The 15,239-nt window shown below is 41.7% G+C and overlaps 6 non-coding genes across 6 annotated transcripts; all 6 read left to right on the top strand.

Annotated features, from left to right (window-relative positions):
* The first annotated feature begins 1,607 nt into the window (after nucleotides 1-1,607).
* On the top strand, nucleotides 1,608-1,680 carry TRNAV-CAC (transfer RNA valine (anticodon CAC)). Its single transcript has one exon. It is a non-coding gene; the product is annotated as a tRNA-Val (tRNA).
* Nucleotides 1,681-3,660: 1,980 nt separating this feature from the next.
* Nucleotides 3,661-3,732, top strand: TRNAP-UGG (transfer RNA proline (anticodon UGG)). Its single transcript has one exon. It is a non-coding gene; the product is annotated as a tRNA-Pro (tRNA).
* Nucleotides 3,733-6,058: 2,326 nt separating this feature from the next.
* TRNAP-UGG (transfer RNA proline (anticodon UGG)) lies at nucleotides 6,059-6,130 on the top strand. Its single transcript has one exon. It is a non-coding gene; the product is annotated as a tRNA-Pro (tRNA).
* A 2,326-nt stretch (nucleotides 6,131-8,456) lies between these two features.
* Nucleotides 8,457-8,528, top strand: TRNAP-UGG (transfer RNA proline (anticodon UGG)). Its single transcript has one exon. It is a non-coding gene; the product is annotated as a tRNA-Pro (tRNA).
* Nucleotides 8,529-11,197: 2,669 nt separating this feature from the next.
* On the top strand, nucleotides 11,198-11,270 carry TRNAV-CAC (transfer RNA valine (anticodon CAC)). The gene has a single exon. It is a non-coding gene; the product is annotated as a tRNA-Val (tRNA).
* Nucleotides 11,271-13,584: 2,314 nt separating this feature from the next.
* TRNAV-CAC (transfer RNA valine (anticodon CAC)) lies at nucleotides 13,585-13,657 on the top strand. The gene has a single exon. It is a non-coding gene; the product is annotated as a tRNA-Val (tRNA).
* Nucleotides 13,658-15,239: the final 1,582 nt, after the last annotated feature.

The following is a 15,239-nucleotide window of genomic DNA, read 5'->3' on the forward strand; positions in this document are numbered from 1 at the left end:
CTCTTACTTTGCACAAAAAGTGCCAGAGATGACTTCATTTGCAGTCACTTGAAAAGTAGGGATTCTCCAATAAATGGTAAATGGTTGAAACAAATCTGAAGAAATGCATGACATACCTGTGTGTGTGTGTGTACGCATGTATGTATATATAGGGAGAGAGAGAGCGTCAATATAAACAGACTTTATTTCAATCAAGCTGTCTTTTCTATCCTTCAGGAGCAGAATGTTCTGATCATCAGCGCTCCAGAATGTAGTGTTTTCTTGGCAAGCATCACATATTGTGATGTGTTAGCTAAAAGTTCCATATCCTAGAGACTGATATATTCCTCTGTACTTGTACCTTGGGGATTCATCAAAACCTGGCATCATAAGCAGCTTTCTACTGCCACAGACTGGACAGCGAAACAATTTAAAATATCCCAGAAAAAGAAAATAAGCATGCTTAATCAGAGCTTTCTGGACAGGAAGGACCTTTGAGCAAGTGAGGAATAAGCACTGCTTTTGTTAATTTGCATAGGCAGAATAGAGACTTCTGGGAAAAGGCCGAAATTACAGTCACAGAAAATGGCTGCATCTATAGAGAACGCTAAGAAGTGTTGGCAGCTTTTCCTCTGACCCTGACCACTTTTACAAGCAATCCTATGATAGTCAGCAGGACCCACCCTAAAAAGGAAGGGGCATCCACTTGGACCCTTTCCACCTTTTCTAAATCTCGCCTGATTGAGCACTGATTGAGCACTGATTGAGCAGATAAGCACATGTCATTCTCATTTCAGAAAGGTATTGGTTAGCTTGCTGCTAGCAGCTCAGTTATGTTATGATGTTAGAGGCTATGCAAGGAATGCTTTAGTCCAGCGATATGCAGTTTTTATTGCGCCTTGCATTCAGCAGGAAGATCTTTAGCTTGAATCTGTGGCCTAGGTATTCACCTTGGTATTTCTTTTGGCACAAAGTGAAGGAGTATTTGAGAGAAAATGCACAATGTGTTTCTTATGCTGTTATGAACAACTTGTTACTCTTTCTCATTAAGCTTCAGCCACTGCAGAAATATATAAATAAGGGCTGACTTCCTGTAAGACGTGTCCAAAGCTGGGACGGAATAAAAGGAGACACTTGTAAATGATAGTGCTATCGTTTGAGAAAGGGTAAGTTGAGACTGACTTTCATGCGTATTCACAGACCAAGCATCATAAAGATACCAGCATGATCTTCATTGCGGGCTTAGAGCCGGTATTAGCTTTTGAGAGGTAAGAGGATTTTGAGGGCTCGTTGGTCTAGGGGTATGATTCTCACTTTGGGTGCGAGAGGTCCCGGGTTCAAATCCCGGACGAGCCCTTTTCTTGGTACTCTTTTCAAGTTGTTTTGAAGTTTGCGTTTCAAAACCAACATCAATTTTTTCTTTGCAGTAGTGGATAATTCTTTGCTAGAGTCTCATGCTTCAGCCCTGCCCAGTCTGAGCTAATACCAAACATCTGGTCTTGCATGGCATGTACGAGCGTTCAGCTAGGGATGTCGGGCAGGTTGCATGAAAGAAATCTAAAGCCAGAGGCCCATGGAATAGCCAGTTCGGAGCAGTTTCATTACAGAAAAATCAACTGTAGGTATCTGTTTCTGTAGTGTAGTGGTTATCACGTTCGCCTCACACGCGAAAGGTCCCCGGTTCGAAACCGGGCAGAAACAGTTGTTATATTGTGTTGGCTACAATGTTGATAGGTGCCGTTTTGCCATGGAATTGTCCAAGCCCTGAAGATTATTTCATGCAATCTCGTTCCAAGAAAGGGAATTCTCTCAAAACACTAAAGTAATCAGCGTGTGGATGTATCTGTTGGTTCTCAGACCTTGCTTTCAAAAGAGCCCTGCAATCGGTTCACTGCTCACCTAGAACAAGCATTAACATGGAGAATTGTTGGCACCAACAGGAATCTTATTTTAGTGGAGTGTTTCTGGCTTTGAGTGCAGAGGCCCTCGGCTCAATTCCAAGATGATCCTTCTCAAGGTGATGATACAAATGCATTGTCACCTTTACGTTTAATGTCAGAATCATTTATTTCCAGTTGGTGGTGTAAGAATGTTTGCAACAGTATGGCGATTTTTCCTAGCCATGCATGAATGAAAGCATATCACTCGCCTTTAGGTGTTTTTCTAATACATTGATATTTGCATCTTCCTTCCTAGCCTGCATGTTTGACTATCTTACAGGCTGCATGTAATAAGTATCACATCAGGGCCCTTCTTCTACTCAATTCACAACTGTTCTATCACGACATAGATAAGAAAGCTGCATCTGCTTTTGTTGTGTAGTGGTAATCAGGTTTACCTGACGTGTGAAAGCCCCATGCTTTGAAAGTACACAGTAACAAAGAAACCGATGACTTTTATAAAAAGGTGTCATGTGTGTCTCTTACTTTGCACAAAAAGTGCCAGAGATGACTTCATTTGCAGTCACTTGAAAAGTAGGGATTCTCCAATAAATGGTAAATGGTTGAAACAAATCTGAAGAAATGCATGACATACCTGTGTGTGTGTGTGTACGCATGTATGTATATATAGGGAGAGAGAGAGCGTCAATATAAACAGACTTTATTTCAATCAAGCTGTCTTTTCTATCCTTCAGGAGCAGAATGTTCTGATCATCAGCGCTCCAGAATGTAGTGTTTTCTTGGCAAGCATCACATATTGTGATGTGTTAGCTAAAAGTTCCATATCCTAGAGACTGATATATTCCTCTGTACTTGTACCTTGGGGATTCATCAAAACCTGGCATCATAAGCAGCTTTCTACTGCCACAGACTGGACAGCGAAACAATTTAAAATATCCCAGAAAAAGAAAATAAGCATGCTTAATCAGAGCTTTCTGGACAGGAAGGACATTTGAGCAAGTGAGGAATAAGCACTGCTTTTGTTAATTTGCATAGGCAGAATAGAGACTTCTGGGAAAAGGCCGAAATTACAGTCACAGAAAATGGCTGCATCTATAGAGAACGCTAAGAAGTGTTGGCAGCTTTTCCTCTGACCCTGGCCACTTTTACAAGCAATCCTATGATAGTGAGCAGGACCCACCCTAAAAAGGAAGGGGCATCCACTTGGACCCTTTCCACCTTTTCTAAATCTCGCCTGATCGAGCCTGATTGAGCACTGATTGAGCAGATAAGCACATGTCATTCTCATTTCAGAAAGGTATTGGTTAGCTTGCTGCTAGCAGCTCAGTTATGTTATGATGTTAGAGGCTATGCAAGGAATGCTTTAGTCCAGCGATATGCAGTTTTTATTGCGCCTTGCATTCAGCAGGAAGATCTTTAGCTTGAATCTGTGGCCTAGGTATTCACCTTGGTATTTCTTTTGGCACAAAGTGAAGGAGTATTTGAGAGAAAATGCACAATGTGTTTCTTATGTTGTTATGAACAACTTGTTACTCTTTCTCATTAAGCTTCAGCCACTGCAGAAATATATAAATAAGGGCTGACTTCCTGTAAGACGTGTCCAAAGCTGGGACGGAATAAAAGGAGACACTTGTAAATGATAGTGCTATCGTTTGAGAAAGGGTAAGTTGAGACTGACTTTCATGCGTATTCACAGACCAAGCATCATAAAGATACCAGCATGATCTTCATTGCGGGCTTAGAGCCGGTATTAGCTTTTGAGAGGTAAGAGGATTTTGAGGGCTCGTTGGTCTAGGGGTATGATTCTCGCTTTGGGTGCGAGAGGTCCCGGGTTCAAATCCCGGACGAGCCCTTTTCTTGGTACTCTTTTCAAGTTGTTTTGAAGTTTGCGTTTCAAAACCAACATCAATTTTTTCTTTGCAGTAGTGGATAATTCTTTGCTAGAGTCTCATGCTTCAGCCCTGCCCAGTCTGAGCTAATACCAAACATCTGGTCTTGCATGGCATGTACGAGCGTTCAGCTAGGGATGTCGGGCAGGTTGCATGAAAGAAATCTAAAGCCAGAGGCCCATGGAATAGCCAGTTCGGAGCAGTTTCATTACAGAAAAATCAACTGTAGGTATCTGTTTCTGTAGTGTAGTGGTTATCACGTTTGCCTCACACGCGAAAGGTCCCCGGTTTGAAACCGGGCAGAAACAGTTGTTATATTGTGTTGGCTACAATGTTGATAGGTGCCGTTTTGCCATGGAATTGTCCAAGCCCTGAAGATTATTTCATGCAATCTCGTTCCAAGAAAGGGAATTCTCTCAAAACACTAAAGTAATCGGCGTGTGGATGTATCTGTTGGTTCTCAGACCTTGCTTTCAAAAGAGCCCTGCAATCGGTTCACTGCTCACCTAGAACAAGCATTAACATGGAGAATTGTTGGCACCAACAGGAATCTTATTTTAGTGGAGTGTTTCTGGCTTTGAGTGCAGAGGCCCTCGGCTCAATTCCAAGATGATCCTTCTCAAGGTGATGATACAAATGCATTGTCACCTTTACGTTTAATGTCAGAATCATTTATTTCCAGTTGGTGGTGTAAGAATGTTTGCAACAGTATGGCGATTTTTCCTAGCCATGCATGAATGAACGCATATCACTCGCCTTTAGGTGTTTTTCTAATACATTGATATTTGCATCTTCCTTCCTAGCCTGCATGTTTGACTATCTTACAGGCTGCATGTAATAAGTATCACATCAGGGCCCTTCTTCTACTCAATTCACAACTGTTCTATCACGACATAGATAAGAAAGCTGCATCTGCTTTTGTTGTGTAGTGGTAATCAGGTTTACCTGACGTGTGAAAGCCCCATGCTTTGAAAGTACACAGTAACAAAGAAACCGATGACTTTTATAAAAAGGTGTCATGTGTGTCTCTTACTTTGCACAAAAAGTGCCAGAGATGACTTCATTTGCAGTCACTTGAAAAGTAGGGATTCTCCAATAAATGGTAAATGGTTGAAACAAATCTGAAGAAATGCATGACATACCTGTGTGTGTGTGTGTACGCATGTATGTATATATAGGGAGAGAGAGAGCGTCAATATAAACAGACTTTATTTCAATCAAGCTGTCTTTTCTATCCTTCAGGAGCAGAATGTTCTGATCATCAGCGCTCCAGAATGTAGTGTTTTCTTGGCAAGCATCACATATTGTGATGTGTTAGCTAAAAGTTCCATATCCTAGAGACTGATATATTCCTCTGTACTTGTACCTTGGGGATTCATCAAAACCTGGCATCATAAGCAGCTTTCTACTGCCACAGACTGGACAGCGAAACAATTTAAAATATCCCAGAAAAAGAAAATAAGCATGCTTAATCAGAGCTTTCTGGACAGGAAGGACCTTTGAGCAAGTGAGGAATAAGCACTGCTTTTGTTAATTTGCATAGGCAGAATAGAGACTTCTGGGAAAAGGCCGAAATTACAGTCACAGAAAATGGCTGCATCTATAGAGAACGCTAAGAAGTGTTGGCAGCTTTTCCTCTGACCCTGGCCACTTTTACAAGCAATCCTATGATAGTCAGCAGGACCCACCCTAAAAAGGAAGGGGCATCCACTTGGACCCTTTCCACCTTTTCTAAATCTCGCCTGATTGAGCACTGATTGAGCACTGATTGAGCAGATAAGCACATGTCATTCTCATTTCAGAAAGGTATTGGTTAGCTTGCTGCTAGCAGCTCAGTTATGTTATGATGTTAGAGGCTATGCAAGGAATGCTTTAGTCCAGCGATATGCAGTTTTTATTGCGCCTTGCATTCAGCAGGAAGATCTTTAGCTTGAATCTGTGGCCTAGGTATTCACCTTGGTATTTCTTTTGGCACAAAGTGAAGGAGTATTTGAGAGAAAATGCACAATGTGTTTCTTATGTTGTTATGAACAACTTGTTACTCTTTCTCATTAAGCTTCAGCCACTGCAGAAATATATAAATAAGGGCTGACTTCCTGTAAGACGTGTCCAAAGCTGGGACGGAATAAAAGGAGACACTTGTAAATGATAGTGCTATCGTTTGAGAAAGGGTAAGTTGAGACTGACTTTCATGCGTATTCACAGACCAAGCATCATAAAGATACCAGCATGATCTTCATTGCGGGCTTAGAGCCGGTATTAGCTTTTGAGAGGTAAGAGGATTTTGAGGGCTCGTTGGTCTAGGGGTATGATTCTCGCTTTGGGTGCGAGAGGTCCCGGGTTCAAATCCCGGACGAGCCCTTTTCTTGGTACTCTTTTCAAGTTGTTTTGAAGTTTGCGTTTCAAAACCAACATCAATTTTTTCTTTGCAGTAGTGGATAATTCTTTGCTAGAGTCTCATGCTTCAGCCCTGCCCAGTCTGAGCTAATACCAAACATCTGGTCTTGCATGGCATGTACGAGCGTTCAGCTAGGGATGTCGGGCAGGTTGCATGAAAGAAATCTAAAGCCAGAGGCCCATGGAATAGCCAGTTCGGAGCAGTTTCATTACAGAAAAATCAACTGTAGGTATCTGTTTCTGTAGTGTAGTGGTTATCACGTTTGCCTCACACGTGAAAGGTCCCCGGTTTGAAACCGGGCAGAAACAGTTGTTATATTGTGTTGGCTACAATGTTGATAGGTGCCGTTTTGCCATGGAATTGTCCAAGCCCTGAAGATTATTTCATGCAATCTCGTTCCAAGAAAGGGAATTCTCTCAAAACACTAAAGTAATCGGCGTGTGGATGTATCTGTTGGTTCTCAGACCTTGCTTTCAAAAGAGCCCTGCAATCGGTTCACTGCTCACCTAGAACAAGCATTAACATGGAGAATTGTTGGCACCAACAGGAATCTTATTTTAGTGGAGTGTTTCTGGCTTTGAGTGCAGAGGCCCTCGGCTCGATTCCAAGATGATCCTTCTCAAGGTGATGATACAAATGCATTGTCACCTTTACGTTTAATGTCAGAATCATTTATTTCCAGTTGGTGGTGTAAGAATGTTTGCAACAGTATGGCGATTTTTCCTAGCCATGCATGAATGAACGCATATCACTCGCCTTTAGGTGTTTTTCTAATACATTGATATTTGCATCTTCCTTCCTAGCCTGCATGTTTGACTATCTTACAGGCTGCATGTAATAAGTATCACATCAGGGCCCTTCTTCTACTCAATTCACAACTGTTCTATCACGACATAGATAAGAAAGCTGCATCTGCTTTTGTTGTGTAGTGGTAATCAGGTTTACCTGACGTGTGAAAGCCCCATGCTTTGAAAGTACACAGTAACAAAGAAACCGATGACTTTTATAAAAAGGTGTCATGTGTGTCTCTTACTTTGCACAAAAAGTGCCAGAGATGACTTCATTTGCAGTCACTTGAAAAGTAGGGATTCTCCAATAAATGGTAAATGGTTGAAACAAATCTGAAGAAATGCATGACATACCTGTGTGTGTGTGTGTACGCATGTATGTATATATAGGGAGAGAGAGAGCGTCAATATAAACAGACTTTATTTCAATCAAGCTGTCTTTTCTAACCTTCAGGAGCAGAATGTTCTGATCATCAGCGCTCCAGAATGTAGTGTTTTCTTGGCAAGCATCACATATTGTGATGTGTTAGCTAAAAGTTCCATATCCTAGAGACTGATATATTCCTCTGTACTTGTACCTTGGGGATTCATCAAAACCTGGCATCATAAGCAGCTTTCTACTGCCACAGACTGGACAGCGAAACAATTTAAAATATCCCAGAAAAAGAAAATAAGCATGCTTAATCAGAGCTTTCTGGACAGGAAGGACCTTTGAGCAAGTGAGGAATAAGCACTGCTTTTGTTAATTTGCATAGGCAGAATAGAGACTTCTGGGAAAAGGCCGAAATTACAGTCACAGAAAATGGCTGCATCTATAGAGAACGCTAAGAAGTGTTGGCAGCTTTTCCTCTGACCCTGGCCACTTTTACAAGCAATCCTATGATAGTCAGCAGGACCCACCCTAAAAAGGAAGGGGCATCCACTTGGACCCTTTCCACCTTTTCTAAATCTCGCCTGATTGAGCACTGATTGAGCACTGATTGAGCAGATAAGCACATGTCATTCTCATTTCAGAAAGGTATTGGTTAGCTTGCTGCTAGCAGCTCAGTTATGTTATGATGTTAGAGGCTATGCAAGGAATGCTTTAGTCCAGCGATATGCAGTTTTTATTGCGCCTTGCATTCAGCAGGAAGATCTTTAGCTTGAATCTGTGGCCTAGGTATTCACCTTGGTATTTCTTTTGGCACAAAGTGAAGGAGTATTTGAGAGAAAATGCACAATGTGTTTCTTATGTTGTTATGAACAACTTGTTACTCTTTCTCATTAAGCTTCAGCCACTGCAGAAATATATAAATAAGGGCTGACTTCCTGTAAGACGTGTCCAAAGCTGGGACGGAATAAAAGGAGACACTTGTAAATGATAGTGCTATCGTTTGAGAAAGGGTAAGTTGAGACTGACTTTCATGCGTATTCACAGACCAAGCATCATAAAGATACCAGCATGATCTTCATTGCGGGCTTAGAGCCGGTATTAGCTTTTGAGAGGTAAGAGGATTTTGAGGGCTCGTTGGTCTAGGGGTATGATTCTCGCTTTGGGTGCGAGAGGTCCCGGGTTCAAATCCCGGACGAGCCCTTTTCTTGGTACTCTTTTCAAGTTGTTTTGAAGTTTGCGTTTCAAAACCAACATCAATTTTTTCTTTGCAGTAGTGGATAATTCTTTGCTAGAGTCTCATGCTTCAGCCCTGCCCAGTCTGAGCTAATACCAAACATCTGGTCTTGCATGGCATGTACGAGCGTTCAGCTAGGGATGTCGGGCAGGTTGCATGAAAGAAATCTAAAGCCAGAGGCCCATGGAATAGCCAGTTCGGAGCAGTTTCATTACAGAAAAATCAACTGTAGGTATCTGTTTCTGTAGTGTAGTGGTTATCACGTTTGCCTCACACGCGAAAGGTCCCCGGTTTGAAACCGGGCAGAAACAGTTGTTATATTGTGTTGGCTACAATGTTGATAGGTGCCGTTTTGCCATGGAATTGTCCAAGCCCTGAAGATTATTTCATGCAATCTCGTTCCAAGAAAGGGAATTCTCTCAAAACACTAAAGTAATCGGCGTGTGGATGTATCTGTTGGTTCTCAGACCTTGCTTTCAAAAGAGCCCTGCAATCGGTTCACTGCTCACCTAGAACAAGCATTAACATGGAGAATTGTTGGCACCAACAGGAATCTTATTTTAGTGGAGTGTTTCTGGCTTTGAGTGCAGAGGCCCTCGGCTCAATTCCAAGATGATCCTTCTCAAGGTGATGATACAAATGCATTGTCACCTTTACGTTTAATGTCAGAATCATTTATTTCCAGTTGGTGGTGTAAGAATGTTTGCAACAGTATGGCGATTTTTCCTAGCCATGCATGAATGAACGCATATCACTCGCCTTTAGGTGTTTTTCTAATACATTGATATTTGCATCTTCCTTCCTAGCCTGCATGTTTGACTATCTTACAGGCTGCATGTAATAAGTATCACATCAGGGCCCTTCTTCTACTCAATTCACAACTGTTCTATCACGACATAGATAAGAAAGCTGCATCTGCTTTTGTTGTGTAGTGGTAATCAGGTTTACCTGACGTGTGAAAGCCCCATGCTTTGAAAGTACACAGTAACAAAGAAACCGATGACTTTTATAAAAAGGTGTCATGTGTGTCTCTTACTTTGCACAAAAAGTGCCAGAGATGACTTCATTTGCAGTCACTTGAAAAGTAGGGATTCTCCAATAAATGGTAAATGGTTGAAACAAATCTGAAGAAATGCATGACATACCTGTGTGTGTGTGTGTACGCATGTATGTATATATAGGGAGAGAGAGAGCGTCAATATAAACAGACTTTATTTCAATCAAGCTGTCTTTTCTATCCTTCAGGAGCAGAATGTTCTGATCATCAGCGCTCCAGAATGTAGTGTTTTCTTGGCAAGCATCACATATTGTGATGTGTTAGCTAAAAGTTCCATATCCTAGAGACTGATATATTCCTCTGTACTTGTACCTTGGGGATTCATCAAAACCTGGCATCATAAGCAGCTTTCTACTGCCACAGACTGGACAGCGAAACAATTTAAAATATCCCAGAAAAAGAAAATAAGCATGCTTAATCAGAGCTTTCTGGACAGGAAGGACATTTGAGCAAGTGAGGAATAAGCACTGCTTTTGTTAATTTGCATAGGCAGAATAGAGACTTCTGGGAAAAGGCCGAAATTACAGTCACAGAAAATGGCTGCATCTATAGAGAACGCTAAGAAGTGTTGGCAGCTTTTCCTCTGACCCTGGCCACTTTTACAAGCAATCCTATGATAGTCAGCAGGACCCACCCTAAAAAGGAAGGGGCATCCACTTGGACCCTTTCCACCTTTTCTAAATCTCGCCTGATCGAGCCTGATTGAGCACTGATTGAGCAGATAAGCACATGTCATTCTCATTTCAGAAAGGTATTGGTTAGCTTGCTGCTAGCAGCTCAGTTATGTTATGATGTTAGAGGCTATGCAAGGAATGCTTTAGTCCAGCGATATGCAGTTTTTATTGCGCCTTGCATTCAGCAGGAAGATCTTTAGCTTGAATCTGTGGCCTAGGTATTCACCTTGGTATTTCTTTTGGCACAAAGTGAAGGAGTATTTGAGAGAAAATGCACAATGTGTTTCTTATGCTGTTATGAACAACTTGTTACTCTTTCTCATTAAGCTTCAGCCACTGCAGAAATATATAAATAAGGGCTGACTTCCTGTAAGACGTGTCCAAAGCTGGGACGGAATAAAAGGAGACACTTGTAAATGATAGTGCTATCGTTTGAGAAAGGGTAAGTTGAGACTGACTTTCATGCGTATTCACAGACCAAGCATCATAAAGATACCAGCATGATCTTCATTGCGGGCTTAGAGCCGTTATTAGCTTTTGAGAGGTAAGAGGATTTTGAGGGCTCGTTGGTCTAGGGGTATGATTCTCACTTTGGGTGCGAGAGGTCCCGGGTTCAAATCCCGGACGAGCCCTTTTCTTGGTACTCTTTTCAAGTTGTTTTGAAGTTTGCGTTTCAAAACCAACATCAATTTTTTCTTTGCAGTAGTGGATAATTCTTTGCTAGAGTCTCATGCTTCAGCCCTGCCCAGTCTGAGCTAATACCAAACATCTGGTCTTGCATGGCATGTACGAGCGTTCAGCTAGGGATGTCGGGCAGGTTGCATGAAAGAAATCTAAAGCCAGAGGCCCATGGAATAGCCAGTTCGGAGCAGTTTCATTACAGAAAAATCAACTGTAGGTATCTGTTTCTGTAGTGTAGTGGTTATCACGTTCGCCTCACACGCGAAAGGTCCCCGGTTCGAAACCGGGCAGAAACAGTTGTTATATTGTGTTGGCTACAATGTTGATAGGTGCCGTTTTGCCATGGAATTGTCCAAGCCCTGAAGATTATTTCATGCAATCTCGTTCCAAGAAAGGGAATTCTCTCAAAACACTAAAGTAATCAGCGTGTGGATGTATCTGTTGGTTCTCAGACCTTGCTTTCAAAAGAGCCCTGCAATCGGTTCACTGCTCACCTAGAACAAGCATTAACATGGAGAATTGTTGGCACCAACAGGAATCTTATTTTAGTGGAGTGTTTCTGGCTTTGAGTGCAGAGGCCCTCGGCTCAATTCCAAGATGATCCTTCTCAAGGTGATGATACAAATGCATTGTCACCTTTACGTTTAATGTCAGAATCATTTATTTCCAGTTGGTGGTGTAAGAATGTTTGCAACAGTATGGCGATTTTTCCTAGCCATGCATGAATGAAAGCATATCACTCGCCTTTAGGTGTTTTTCTAATACATTGATATTTGCATCTTCCTTCCTAGCCTGCATGTTTGACTATCTTACAGGCTGCATGTAATAAGTATCACATCAGGGCCCTTCTTCTACTCAATTCACAACTGTTCTATCACGACATAGATAAGAAAGCTGCATCTGCTTTTGTTGTGTAGTGGTAATCAGGTTTACCTGACGTGTGAAAGCCCCACGCTTTGAAAGTACACAGTAACAAAGAAACCGATGACTTTTATAAAAAGGTGTCATGTGTGTCTCTTACTTTGCACAAAAAGTGCCAGAGATGACTTCATTTGCAGTCACTTGAAAAGTAGGGATTCTCCAATAAATGGTAAATGGTTGAAACAAATCTGAAGAAATGCATGACATACCTGTGTGTGTGTGTGTACGCATGTATGTATATATAGGGAGAGAGAGAGCGTCAATATAAACAGACTTTATTTCAATCAAGCTGTCTTTTCTATCCTTCAGGAGCAGAATGTTCTGATCATCAGCGCTCCAGAATGTAGTGTTTTCTTGGCAAGCATCACATATTGTGATGTGTTAGCTAAAAGTTCCATATCCTAGAGACTGATATATTCCTCTGTACTTGTACCTTGGGGATTCATCAAAACCTGGCATCATAAGCAGCTTTCTACTGCCACAGACTGGACAGCGAAACAATTTAAAATATCCCAGAAAAAGAAAATAAGCATGCTTAATCAGAGCTTTCTGGACAGGAAGGACCTTTGAGCAAGTGAGGAATAAGCACTGCTTTTGTTAATTTGCATAGGCAGAATAGAGACTTCTGGGAAAAGGCCGAAATTACAGTCACAGAAAATGGCTGCATCTATAGAGAACGCTAAGAAGTGTTGGCAGCTTTTCCTCTGACCCTGACCACTTTTACAAGCAATCCTATGATAGTCAGCAGGACCCACCCTAAAAAGGAAGGGGCATCCACTTGGACCCTTTCCACCTTTTCTAAATCTCGCCTGATTGAGCACTGATTGAGCAGATAAGCACATGTCATTCTCATTTCAGAAAGGTATTGGTTAGCTTGCTGCTAGCAGCTCAGTTATGTTATGATGTTAGAGGCTATGCAAGGAATGCTTTAGTCCAGCGATATGCAGTTTTTATTGCGCCTTGCCTTCACCAGGAAGATCTTTAGCTTGAATCTGTGGCCTAGGTATTCACCTTGGTATTTCTTTTGGCACAAAGTGAAGGAGTATTTGAGAGCAAATGCACAATGTGTTTCTTATGTTATTATGAACAACTTGTTACTCTTTCTCATTAAGCTTCAGCCACTGCAGAAATATATAAATAAGGGCTGACTTCCTGTAAGACGTGTCCAAAGCTGGGACGGAATAAAAGGAGACACTTGTAAATGATAGTGCTATCGTTTGAGAAAGGGTAAGTTGAGACTGACTTTCATGCGTATTCACAGACCAAGCATCATAAAGATACCAGCATGATCTTCATTGCGGGCTTAGAGCCGTTATTAGCTTTTGAGAGGTAAGAGGATTTTGAGGGCTCGTTGGTCTAGGGGTATGATTCTCACTTTGGGTGCGAGAGGTCCCGGGTTCAAATCCCGGACGAGCCCTTTTCTTGGTACTCTTTTCAAGTTGTTTTGAAGTTTGCGTTTCAAAACCAACATCAATTTTTTCTTTGCAGTAGTGGATAATTCTTTGCTAGAGTCTCATGCTTCAGCCCTGCCCAGTCTGAGCTAATACCAAACATCTGGTCTTGCATGGCATGTACGAGCGTTCAGCTAGGGATGTCGGGCAGGTTGCATGAAAGAAATCTAAAGCCAGAGGCCCATGGAATAGCCAGTTCGGAGCAGTTTCATTACAGAAAAATCAACTGTAGGTATCTGTTTCTGTAGTGTAGTGGTTATCACGTTCGCCTCACACGCGAAAGGTCCCCGGTTCGAAACCGGGCAGAAACAGTTGTTATATTGTGTTGGCTACAATGTTGATAGGTGCCGTTTTGCCATGGAATTGTCCAAGCCCTGAAGATTATTTCATGCAATCTCGTTCCAAGAAAGGGAATTCTCTCAAAACACTAAAGTAATCAGCGTGTGGATGTATCTGTTGGTTCTCAGACCTTGCTTTCAAAAGAGCCCTGCAATCGGTTCACTGCTCACCTAGAACAAGCATTAACATGGAGAATTGTTGGCACCAACAGGAATCTTATTTTAGTGGAGTGTTTCTGGCTTTGAGTGCAGAGGCCCTCGGCTCAATTCCAAGATGATCCTTCTCAAGGTGATGATACAAATGCATTGTCACCTTTACGTTTAATGTCAGAATCATTTATTTCCAGTTGGTGGTGTAAGAATGTTTGCAACAGTATGGCGATTTTTCCTAGCCATGCATGAATGAAAGCATATCACTCGCCTTTAGGTGTTTTTCTAATACATTGATATTTGCATCTTCCTTCCTAGCCTGCATGTTTGACTATCTTACAGGCTGCATGTAATAAGTATCACATCAGGGCCCTTCTTCTACTCAATTCACAACTGTTCTATCACGACATAGATAAGAAAGCTGCATCTGCTTTTGTTGTGTAGTGGTAATCAGGTTTACCTGACGTGTGAAAGCCCCACGCTTTGAAAGTACACAGTAACAAAGAAACCGATGACTTTTATAAAAAGGTGTCATGTGTGTCTCTTACTTTGCACAAAAAGTGCCAGAGATGACTTCATTTGCAGTCACTTGAAAAGTAGGGATTCTCCAATAAATGGTAAATGGTTGAAACAAATCTGAAGAAATGCATGACATACCTGTGTGTGTGTGTGTACGCATGTATGTATATATAGGGAGAGAGAGAGCGTCAATATAAACAGACTTTATTTCAATCAAGCTGTCTTTTCTATCCTTCAGGAGCAGAATGTTCTGATCATCAGCGCTCCAGAATGTAGTGTTTTCTTGGCAAGCATCACATATTGTGATGTGTTAGCTAAAAGTTCCATATCCTAGAGACTGATATATTCCTCTGTACTTGTACCTTGGGGATTCATCAAAACCTGGCATCATAAGCAGCTTTCTACTGCCACAGACTGGACAGCGAAACAATTTAAAATATCCCAGAAAAAGAAAATAAGCATGCTTAATCAGAGCTTTCTGGACAGGAAGGACCTTTGAGCAAGTGAGGAATAAGCACTGCTTTTGTTAATTTGCATAGGCAGAATAGAGACTTCTGGGAAAAGGCCGAAATTACAGTCACAGAAAATGGCTGCATCTATAGAGAACGCTAAGAAGTGTTGGCAGCTTTTCCTCTGACCCTGACCACTTTTACAAGCAATCCTATGATAGTCAGCAGGACCCACCCTAAAAAGGAAGGGGCATCCACTTGGACCCTTTCCACCTTTTCTAAATCTCGCCTGATTGAGCACTGATTGAGCAGATAAGCACATGTCATTCTCATTTCAGAAAGGTATTGGTTAGCTTGCTGCTAGCAGCTCAGTTATGTTATGATGTTAGAGGCTATGCAAGGAATGCTTTAGTCCAGCGATATGCAGTTTTTATTGC

This window comes from Triturus cristatus, chromosome 8 (genome assembly GCF_964204655.1).
Source record: "Triturus cristatus chromosome 8, aTriCri1.1, whole genome shotgun sequence".
Taxonomy (NCBI): domain Eukaryota; kingdom Metazoa; phylum Chordata; class Amphibia; order Caudata; family Salamandridae; genus Triturus; species Triturus cristatus.